This window comes from Chaetura pelagica, unplaced genomic scaffold (genome assembly GCF_000747805.2).
Source record: "Chaetura pelagica isolate M959 unplaced genomic scaffold, ChaPel_1.0 scaffold383, whole genome shotgun sequence".
NCBI classification, from domain to species: Eukaryota; Metazoa; Chordata; class Aves; order Apodiformes; family Apodidae; genus Chaetura; species Chaetura pelagica.
In genome coordinates, this window is record NW_009952804.1 from 1,086,748 (window position 1) to 1,098,707 (window position 11,960).

Sequence of the window (11,960 nt, forward strand, 5' to 3'; positions counted from 1 at the left end):
TTAGAACTTTGATCTTAGGGACTCCTGCACGTGAGCTGATTTATTTCTGCGCAGTCTCACAGCTGGCCCTGAAGTACTGCAGGTGAATGGCAGAAGCAGGAAGGGTGGCCCTGACTCCCAGCTGAGGGCACTTTATTACAGACTCCAACAATTCAGTATTCTGAACAGAGCAATATTTTAAAACATTCTGAAAAGCACCAGAGACTTTGTACTAAAAGTAATGGAGGCTTTCTGTTTAGTTGCTCCAGCTGAGGACTATTGTTTGTTCTCTGAGATAATTAGCAGCTATCCTCAGGGCTTTCTGAATGGCTTTGTACATGTAACTGACAGTTTAAAAACACAGAAGAAATACACAAGGCTACTTAAAACGTAGCACAAAATACTGGCTTAATGAGTCATCTCCCAGGCTGATGGAAGAGTAAGAAAAGTCTTGAGTAAAAAGAACAGCCACTCATTCAGTAATATACATTGAGTCTTGGGCTTGTCTTCCATCAGGCCATTATCCTTCCCTAGGAGCTTCCTTGTCAGTACAATGCAAATGCTGAATATTTCTGGTGGGAATCAAACACTTGAGACCTGTGTTTTTGGGAGCAGGAGAGTACTTTGCCCCTTGAGAAGACTAATGGGAGTGTTGTAAAACCCATACATACAGTCAAGTATTAGATACTGCAGATAAAACTGATAAGAAACAGAAGTACAGCTTAAGTAGTCTTTTGTTTCTAGTTCAGAATTCTGTAACTCCTGTGCTTTATTCAAAATAACAATTTGCAATCTGTAACAACTGATAAGCAGTTAATCAGATTATGATCTGTATATGTGAAGCCAGCTCTGCAAATATTCACATCTCAAAGTGGTGGTGGCCTTAAGCTCCATGACTGCTCAGCTGCCTTCTTTGCTGTTCTGGTGCTGATTGTTTAATGACTTATTAATATGCCAATTGAATTTCTCTGACCTTCTTTTTAAACCATTCAGCAATGTTGGAATATTGTTTCATTACTGATTGGTTGTACTTAGTCCTTGGACATACCTTTCCAGTCCCTTTTGCCCTATCTAATGGTAAGCCAATCCATGACTGATAAAAGGGAAAATTCCCTTGCTTTGAATAAACAGTTTCCTGGCTCTTAGAAGTTTAGTACCATCCCAGCTTCTGGATTTGAACATCCTATTGCATATATGTCATTGGTTGACAATGTTGGGATTCATGTTTTGTTTCATCCACGGTTGTTTAAATACTTGCCATGTGTTTTTTTTTCTCTTGGGCAGCACAGATTGAGAGCCCTAGGTCAGCAAATAGTAATTTATTTTGGCAGCCTTTGATTTCTGGTAATTTCTGGGTGACCTGCAGTGTGGTCTAGAGCAGACAGCTATTCCAAGTATGTTAGAGTGCACCTTCCATGTCCTTACACGTGTGTGTCTCAAAACTTTACATTAATGATCCCCATGTCAGGGGATAGTGAGCATTTTGTGCCACATTCCTACAATGAGATTTATGTTTAAAGACAGAGCTATAAACAAGAGTATGGCTTGTTAGATCCAAATTACTACGACCCATGTGAAAGATTTTTTTGATTCTCAAAGGAATGCAAAAATTAAGTATCTGTGGCTTTGATTTCTCCCATACATAAGCTTTTTTTTTAAAAAAGAAAAAATCTGCCAGAAACCATCATTTTGAAGATATCTGTGTGTACATCTTTCAGCGTGGAATGTTCATGATAAACAGGATTATTTCCTGTTGGAGATTTTGTCCATCTCGCTGCTTGTAAAGCTTTTCTTTATCTACTAGATGTGCTTTTATGACAGTCTCTCAGTATTTAATATGATTTCAGTCTCTGTTATTGGCATCTGCATATGAAATGCAGACGAATGTCTCTGTGGCAAAGGATTATGTGACCTCAGGATGTGCTGTGCGATTACAAATGGTATGACATTTGTCTTCTGAATAAACTTTTATTACCATTTGTAAGGGTGATTTAAAACCAGTAGTGTTTATTCATGGGGTTATATGGAGCTAGAAAATTAAATCCCTGGGAAATTCCTGTTAGGAAAGCCAAAATTTCCCACAAGGTACATATTAAATAGGTATTTTTTCAGTTTAATTTGTAACACCCAAAATAAGTGTCAAGGCAATAATTCAAATCTCACTTTGATTTTATTTGTGTTTAGTATTTTAATGTTGCAAACATCAAAGGCTCCTTACTCTCCATGCAGGTTTACTTGAGACCATGTTGTGATTTTCTACTTTACTCAAGAAGCTTTATAGGGTGCAGATACTGTTTTTTAAAACTATTACTAACTAAATGGCTAAATTATAAAAAATAAATTCTGATGGTCCTTAAAATGTCTTTGAAATTGTCCTAATTGTTGTCATTTTTAAACATGGTATGAAAGGAAATAACCTTGTTATGCTTTGCTGGTTGATGTGCTATTTGCATCCTCCCCTAATGCAACATCTGTGGAGGGTTTTTGCTACATTGCAGCTGCACCTGGGATTAGTGTGTTCTCCTGTTCTGACTCCTGCACAAGGTTAAACATTCTCAGTAATAGTTATATTTTTATGCATGTGAGTGTGCAGTAATCTCAGTGAAAACAAGTCTTTGAATGTGTCTGCTTTGTGACAGCACTTTGACATTCTTTTAAATACAGGAAACAGACATAAGCAATATGTTTTTAATCAATTAAACTTCCAGTGTCTAATTTGTGCAGAGATCATGCACTTGTTCAGCATCATTTATGCCCAATACAGTTGGTACAAACATCACATTATTTGCTTAGTTGTATTACTCCTCTTTTTATTTAGCTTTGTCCTTTTTTGTGTCTATCCACAGTACTAGACATGATCAAAACTGGAACTTCTATACCAAATAAAATTCTTGTACTTGAAAGCAAACACCTCAGTTTATTCAAGCATTCATGAGCTTAGGTTCTCCAGAGCACTTTTATTGAGAAATGGGAAAGGGTTGTGTTTGGATAATACTGACTGAAAATGAAACATGGTTCATTTTTTTTTTCCTAGCAGAAACTGCCACAGAAAATTTTGCAAATTGATCAATTCAGAGGTTTTTAGTTTGCCCCAAGCCCATTTTAAGACATAGATCACTTTCATTTGCAATGCTATACCATCCTTTAAATAACACAATAACACCAAGGAAATAATTCACCAATCCCATCCTTAAACCCCAGCTCTAATTGCCAAAGAATCCAGTCTTTGTAAGAAACTGATGATGTATGTAGAGCTCTGTAGTTGCTCCATACTCCTTGTGACATTTATGGATGTCACATTCCTTTCCATTCACCATTTTTAGTTCCTGCAGTTAGTTTGCCTCTTCTTGCAAAAACTGGAATGTGTTGAGACTTAGATGCACCCTGGGTGTGTGACAGGGCTCTGTAAGGCTGCTCATTCATCTCCCCTTTAGTGCACCAGCAGATGCACTTTTGTTAGAACCATCAGTGAGCTTCCACTTGAAGCCTGTTGCCTCTCAAATGATTTCACCTGAATTCTGAGAGATGACTGGAGGTGTCAGCAGGTGTGCCAGCAACCTTCAATCTGAGTGCCCAGAGGTCAACCTCAGGAATCTGCTGGGATCTGGGCAGCTGTGGCTCTTCCATGTGACAGCTATTAACTGTCAATGAATGCTGGGGAGACTTTGTTAACACTGAAATGGCTGTTCCCATGTATACTGTTGTCACCTCTGAGTTTATACTGGAGTTTAAGCAGAAGATCTCCTTCCCTTTGTCAGAGCGATTCCAGCATTCTGCAAGTCTCTTGCAGTTGTTTTTAATATGGAATAATGAGCAAGGCTGGATTGGATAACAATGCAGTAGAGCAGTGGCCCAACTTGTTGCGAATGTGTCCCTTTTATTGACCAGTATTAGCCCCTTCCAAGAAAGCTTGCTTTATGTGCACAGTCTAGAGGCCATGGGACAGTTCAAAAGGCAGTGACTGAAGGAACTGAGCAGAGAAGTTTCTGCCTGTGCACTGTACACAGAGAAGATCTTTCATGCTAGGCTTACAATCTAAGTGAAAGCTCAGTGTAGGGAGGAGATGGGCCTTTGAATTAGTTTATGAATTCCAAAAGTAATACTCCCTATTATTTGTTACTGTAGTGCCTGCTTATTCTGGCCAAGATCACTGAGACAGATGCTTTACAAACATACACTGAACAAAGCTCCTGTTGTGCTGCACTTAACTAATGAGATACAAAGCAGAGAAGGAGAAAAGCATCTCCAAGAGTTGCTTACACATCATCTGGTAATCAACAGGGCCTGAAGGTTGATGCTTGCTGCACTGTATTACTTGCCTACCTAGAATCCTCAGTCTTTTTCCCCCCTGCTCTCCCAGAGTGTCAAATCCAGAAGTGTAGAATAAACATTAGTGGCAAAACACACTAACAGGCAGAAATTAAGCATCTACTTGGCAGTATGTGGAAAATACTGAGGCTCCTTTCTTTAAACGCAGAACAAACAGAAAAGAATTTAACTTGATCCTATAATACAGAAATCTTCTTTCTGTTACGACTTGGCAGATATGGGGACTTGGGAGCAAACTAGTTAAGTCCAGAAAAACTACATAAATGTTGTTTGGTTTGTTTGTTTTTTCCTGGAGAGACAAAAATGCCTGAAGAGGGTAGATTTCATTTAAAATGGAGGCTAGGGAGAAGACTTTCTCGCCAGAGTCTGAATTTCTGGCAAACATGTCATTCTTCTGCTTATTTATCATCTACCCTTCATAAATGTCAAGTATAATAACAAAAGGTTTTAATAAACCTGTCAGAGTTGTTTCATGTCAGATTGAGTGAAAAGGTTATGTATAATAATAATAAAAAAGACATAAACCAATACTGAATTAAGCTTCAGGAAGAGCTCTGGTCTATCCATGTCTCCTGAGAACTTAGTACTTCATAGCTGCATTGGTTAGAAAAATAAGTTATTTTCTAACATGCATTAAAACCTACATCAGACTCACATACATGTACTCTGGTAGAAAAAGAAGTATTTTAAGGTAGTCATTTCAGTACTGATGACTCAATTTGAGGAGCTGATGACAAGTTTCCTTTCTGAGATTTGTCAGATAACGAGAAGTATCTGGCACCTTTGTGCTCCCTGAAATTGTGCTGGGTTTGGGGTTTTTTTGTAGCCAACAGGGATGAGAATAGTTTTTTGGACCTAGTTCAGGAAAGTAAAATACTTGCCTCACTGCTTGACTTCAACTGGATATGTGCAATTTGTTGCTATTTATTAAAAGCAGAGAGCACATCTTATCACTGAGTGAGCTGCTGTCCTCCCACGCTTCCTCCAATGCATTAAATTCTCTCCTTTCCATCTGCCTGCATAATCATTCCATTACAATTGCTTGGGCAAGAAGTAATTGGTTTCAAATGTTCCTGGTTGACCAATTTATATTTGAATACTCAGTTGGGGACCCTCTGTTCTCAACGGAGTGCTTGATGTTGCCTCTATTACTGATGGTTCCCTGAGTGCTTATCTTAAAGATTTCCTTCTCACCATGCTGCTATTTTTGCCTGACCTTGCATAGACTTATTCATAAGAGGATGTTGTTGTTAAGATGTTCTCAACTGAATGACTGTAATAATGCATACAGACTGCCCAGCTCAGATCACCCATTAGCTGGTATAATTACTGCTCTTGTCCACTTTACTGCTCTTTAATGATTTGTATTATGTTCATTCCCAGAAGCACAAAACGAGTGGGCCCCAACGTGCTACATGCTGAATGTGCGTCTCCACAAGGTCTGTGGAGGCCAGACACTTCTTTTAACTAAACAGACAAAGGAAAGAATAGGTCAAAGAGATGACTGTGGGTAGTGATGTATCTGAGCATCCACAGTTTGTCAGTGGCAGAGCTGGGAATAGTCAGCTTATGATTAAGGATGGTGAGTTTCATCCATTAGCAGTGGAATTCTCATATCCTGCTGAGTGGTGGCAGATCTTCAGCCATACCTGTGCAGCATGGAGAAATGGGATATGAAGAGCCTTTCAGAAATGTGGAATTTCTAAGCCTCACTCTTGAGAAATAAGTTGCTGCCTGTGCCATCTTTTTCCTTCTGTGCTGTGTTCTCAGATATCCATTAGTATTCTTATGCATCACTCCTTAGAAAAAGAAATTTATGTATTTGGGCAGTGTCCCCTGGGCAGTGGAACATGGTAAAGCATAACAAAATGTCAAGTGAAACTCTAAATTCATCAACCTGCTGATACTGACAGCTTTCACATCAGTAGTGTTGGTTGTGCATGTCATGCACGTCTTTGATTCTTGTGCTTGTTTAGAGAATGACGTCAAGTTGTGCTTTTGTTCAATTGGAAAGGGAAGAAATGGTTGTTTAAAAAAATATCTTCTGATTTCTGCTAAGTTACTCTCTGATTAGTAAGTACTTCCAAATGAGCTGCTTTTTTTTTTTTTTCTCTTCTCTCCCAGGGCCCTAATGAAAAACCAAGCCAAATGGTCTAACTCACAGAAACTGTTGGATTGTTATCTATTTCTGCCTCTCCTTTCTTTATCGCCGTTTAACACTGGCTTTTCATGTTTGATCAAAGGTTTGTGTACAGCTCTGGTTATCCTACTTAGCAGTCTAGTGATCAGTACCTGCCTTCTGGGACAACTGAATTCAAACATGTCATGCATACTAGTAGCATGTTGATAATTTCCCTATGATGGGATGAATGAAATATTTAAAGAGCAGAATGTTTTAGGTCAGGTATATGACCACAGTAACTAGCTACTGTGCTCTCAATTGGAAGAATGATTGTGGAACCAATCAAAGTCAATGAACTTCTTGATGTAGGATGCAAATTACTTTTTGTCCCATGTCTCTGTATCTCTCATGTATCTCATTTTGGTGTGTCAGTTCTTGAGTGCAACCCTGCTATGCCAGTGTAAACTCACTGGATTAAACGTTACTGGATCTGAAGTTCACAGCTGTTCATTCAGGAACTGTCCTAGGCTTCTCCACTGATATATCTTGGATATTAAAAGGAGGGATTTGAGTTGCAAGCTGTACGACAGCTTTAATTAATACAAATGCTGCTGATTTGTGAACTCAGGTGAGTTCTCACAGCATTTGTATAATGTCCTGCACAGATCCTCTGCAGTATTACTTTCATATTAAGCCTGCAAAGTTAAATGGGACATTATTGCATAGTAGTTCCTTTGCTCTCTGGTTAGGAGATGAGGATGCATGTGAAAGATCAATTTTCTTGTAACTGGGGTGTAAAACTTGAGTAGAGGGCTGAAATCTGGCCCTGGAACAGATGCAGCACAACAATAAAATAAGAGGCTTTAAAAATGACATGAGATTGAAATGAAAGGATTAGTTTGTTTTGCAACACAAGCTAAGGGAAAGAAGTAACATGAAGCAAAACAACAATGTGTGGGGTGGAGAAAAACCCCTAAAAATGTTTGGAGCAGTGGGGTTCTGAAGTTCAGCAAGGGCTGATGAAGGTGGTAGCTTGAATAATGTGAAACACGATAAGGGAAAAAGGACTGATTCTGTATTCTTCACTTACATTGCCTTATTTTCTTGATGTTCTGGATGAAAGATAGGCATGGAAAAGGAGAAGTATGACAAAATAAGAAAGGAAGTTAGAGGGAATTAATGAAGAACATTTCAGAAATTCTTTTGCTGCCCTTATTGCTGAATATTTAGGTGTTCCCATGATAGCTCAAGGATTTGGATTCCAGACACAAACTCTAAATGTTTTACTTCCTCAAGTGACAATGTCAAAGGGTTTAATACCTGAACCTTTGTCTCTTCTTCTCAAGGTGTTTGTCTCATCTTCTCTGGCTACTGTTGGCATTACTTAGGGAAATGCAAAGATTTTTCTTTAACTAAGATTATGCTGGGGTTGTTACCACTATCCTTTACTATGTGATAGAGTCTTTGGATTTAACCTGGCCAAGCTCTAGTATTATACAGCTGTCACCCCTCACAGTTCTAGTGCCTGCTTCCAAGGCAGAGTGGCAGCAGAAATGTGTAGCCAGCAACATTGTCTGCATTCTCTGATTTTTAATTTCTTCTTGTGTGAAGAGAAATAGTTGCAGAGTTTCTCAGTGATTTATGCTTAGACATTTTTCATCTGGGAACTCATGAGAAAATTTTTTTAGCACTATCACACCTCTCTGATTCATTTTGCTCTGGGAGGTCATTTCTAGAAGGCCAAATTGCTGGGCAGAGATGTATTAGGAGAAGAGGGAGAGATAGTGACCAAAGAAAGAGTAAAATTTGTTTTCTGATATAACTAGTGCTATAACTGTAATTCTTAGTGATAAACCAATTCCAATTTCTGTTATCTTCTCATTCTCTAGGGGATGAAGGTTCCAGTTCTGTAAAATGTAATGAAGATGTGGTATCTTTATTGTGTATTATTTAAATTTTCTCACATACTCTAGGAATTCAGTGAACCGAGGTTTTATGTTTTTCAGTTGGGTTTTAAGTTTTGCTATGTACTAAATATGAACAGAACAGAGAAGCTGTGTTTGTACACCAAAAGTCTGCTTGGTAGTTTAGACACAAGACTGGAATTTTATTTGTTTCCTGGGATGTAGGTCCAGGAGAGGATTGCCTGGTGGGAGGAGATGCCATAGCTATTCCATTTGTAGTCTGACCGAAAAATATGAAATAGGCAGGGCCCTGTTGTGTATTGAACTCACCTTGATGGGGAAAGTACTCAAAGAAGAACCAGACTTATATAAAGTAATTACTTCTGTTTGACCCCAGAGTTATGTAGCTCGCTGACTTCATCCTTGTTTAATTTAGTTGTGGCAAAAAGAGATCGCATAGACCTGAATGCCATTTTTATCAAGGCCATTATTCTAATAGAGAATCTTCCAGACCTTTTTTGATGTTGAAATGGAGTAAAGAAGTCTCACTAGAAATGAATGTTAAAGCTTTGGCAATGTATGTTTCTGCTGTGAATTGCAATGAAGGTATATAGATGTTTTAGAGTTCCTTTTATTAGCAGTGCAAGTTGCACTCAAATAGTGGTTGAGTGGAAAACTGGAAGCATGGATTTTGAACGCAAATCTCTATCACTTAATGCACATTGTCAACACTTGGGGTGCAATCATCCTGTCTTGGCTTTTTTGAGTTGAAATTAATCCTGTGTCATTACAAGTACTGGCAGACTTGCACTCAGAAAAAGCAAATTATTCCCAAATGTTAAAGCTCAGGTTATAAACAGGAAATTTTCTTGCTGTGGTTTGAATTCTAGTCCATGCCCTAGTCATGATTAACTGGAAGGTGACACTGTTTTTAGTTATGTAACTGGTGCACCTTGGATATTTTGTCTTGGTGCCAGTTCTTTTGAAAATGTGGGGAATCAGTCAAGTCCTTACATAGAAAAAACCTTTGAATATCCAGAAAAATCTGGATTTATCAGTAACAGAAATGGAGTTTAAAGCACACTTTTAAAATTCCAATAAATCTTTAGTCTCTTACCTTCTTTTGACCTCTTAGGAAAACTGATGAAGGCATTATATAGCAATACTACTGTAGCTGGTAATTTAAGAGCATGTCTTTATTGTCTGTGGAGCCTGGTACTGACTGTTCAGAACGAATGTCCCCGTGGTTCAGATCAATAGATATTTTCTTCCAGAGCTGATTTGGTTTTGACTGAAAAGGAAAGCAATTAAGTCAGGCGTGAAGAATTTGTAAGTGTGCATGTATGTATTCATGGAGATGGTAGTTAAATGATCCACTTTTCATTATAGTATTGAAATAGTAACATGTTTCAAGTAAATATCCAATGCCATCTAAGCAGTTACCATAGTAATGATAAAATAAATTTAATTTCAGTCAATCAAATAAATATTTAATTGATTCAGGTCATTTCCACATAGGTATTATACACAGATTTCATACCAGCATTTGATGATATTCAAGCACATTTTCTGTACAGCTGGTCAGCAGTTTTTTTCTCCTCTTTAAATAATTTTTAATGAAAATACCATTGTTGAACAATGTAACTGTTACTTCAGTGTTTAAATATTTACTAGTTTTCTCTATCTTTATGAAGTCAGATAGATACCCAAATCAGTGGGAAGAGAAGTCTCAAGAATCCTGCTTAGGGAGGAGTTACAGCTTGACCCCATTTCTTTGGAGGAAAGCAACAGCACAGAACTCAATTTGCAGTTGAGCATCTCTTGTTCTCTGATGTTTGAGAATACTGTCATGTACAGATAAATGGATAAATTCAAATTGATTTGGTCTAAGATTTCCTTGGAAATAATCTTGGTTAGGCTTCTATTCTTAAGCTTGCATATTCATCTTACAAGTGAAATGTAGAGCTCATGCATGCTATATGGATTTAAATATTTTCTCTTGAGGAGAAAGGCAGAGAGATGGCAACAAGATGGATCTGCTATCTAGGAAGTTTTTGCTCCCCCTGCACACCCAAATCTTTACTGGCCATTATTCCAGGATGATAAGGAATGAGGTAATTGGCCAGCAGCAGTTATTCTGTGGTGCTGGTGTCTAATGTGATGTATGTGCTCTCCCGCCCCCCGTCTTATTTAAAGATTTTAAGCATTCAAAATTGTTAACTCAACCAGTATCTGTTACCAAGGCTTCACATCAAACTGACTGAAATTGACTGAAATGGAGTGGCTGTGTTCAGTTACATGTTTATTTCAAAACGTGAGGGGGGAAGAGTGAGACTGTGCTTCTTGTAGAAGTGTAGTTTTTAACAAAAGTTGTCCAAAACCTTGGTGCTCTTATGTACTGGTTGCTGTGTTCTATTGTCTTGATTATTCTGGTCTACGTTAAAGGAGGAACTTCCTTAGAACCTAGAAGAAAGTAAGGTCAAGGTCTGATGTCAGCTGGAGTCCTGTAGTCAACAGACTGCTCACAAAGCTCTTTTTCAACAATGAATAATGTATACATTTTTAAGGGCAAAGGTGTTGTATTTGTGGAATTAAAGCAGAAGGGTACAACTACTTCAGTTATAGCCTGAAGTCAAGATCTTGCTTTTTCTAGGATCTGCAATAGCTTTCAGTAGTAGGCTTGAATTAAGGTAGCAGAAAACAGCAAGAAGAATAGGATTTGTTCAGTTTTGGGTTTGTCTTCTTTCCCTTTTTTTTTTTTTTAATAGAAAAGCTTACGGAGTTTTAGAACAAGAAGCTGCCTATATTGAAACACATTAAGCAACACTTCAGTTTTCTCCTATGTACTTCCAGATACCTAAAAAGGTCTAGCATATATCCTGGTACAGCACTGGTCCTCTAATGGTTTCAGATGATGATGAATCCATGCTTGTAGAGATGATGATTACATTCCCTCTGAATTACTTCAGTTCTTAATGTTACTTATGTTTCTAAGCACTAAGCAATTATTGAATAGCCCTATCTTACCTGAAAGACCAGAAATATAGGTCTCAAAGAATCTTTCCTTAAAAAGTGACAGCTGGAAGGTAGAAACATTTTGATGAATGTTCTTGAAGGCACAAGAGAAAAAGAGGTGCTGTTAACCAGGAAAAGTAACAAAGTCTTTAATTTTGAGTCACACAGTCTGGCTGAAGCATCACTGTGCTACCATATTCTTTTAAGAATAGTAGGTTTTTTTGTTAATGGTTGCTACTAATGAGAAATATTTATTTCTACTTGTAAAAGGAATGCCATTGCTACTATCCTCAGAATGTCCTTGAGTCCATTTTCAGTGTGGCTTTAATCAAATGTCATTTTAACTCTAGTTCTATTCTGCAAACCTCTAGTGAAATTCTATTAATTTTCAATTAAACTTCAAGTAAACCAATTAGCATTTTCATTTCTATAGAGCAACAAAGGCAGAATCTGTAATGAGTCTATTCAGTTGTTCACAGAGGAACAAATGCTCTGGGTAGATTTCTCCAGTGTGTCTTTCTGTGTAACTTTGTAAAGTATATTACCTTTATCATTTTCTTCTCTACTTCAGGCTCCAAAATGGATTTCTTGTGGTATACAAAACTGTATTC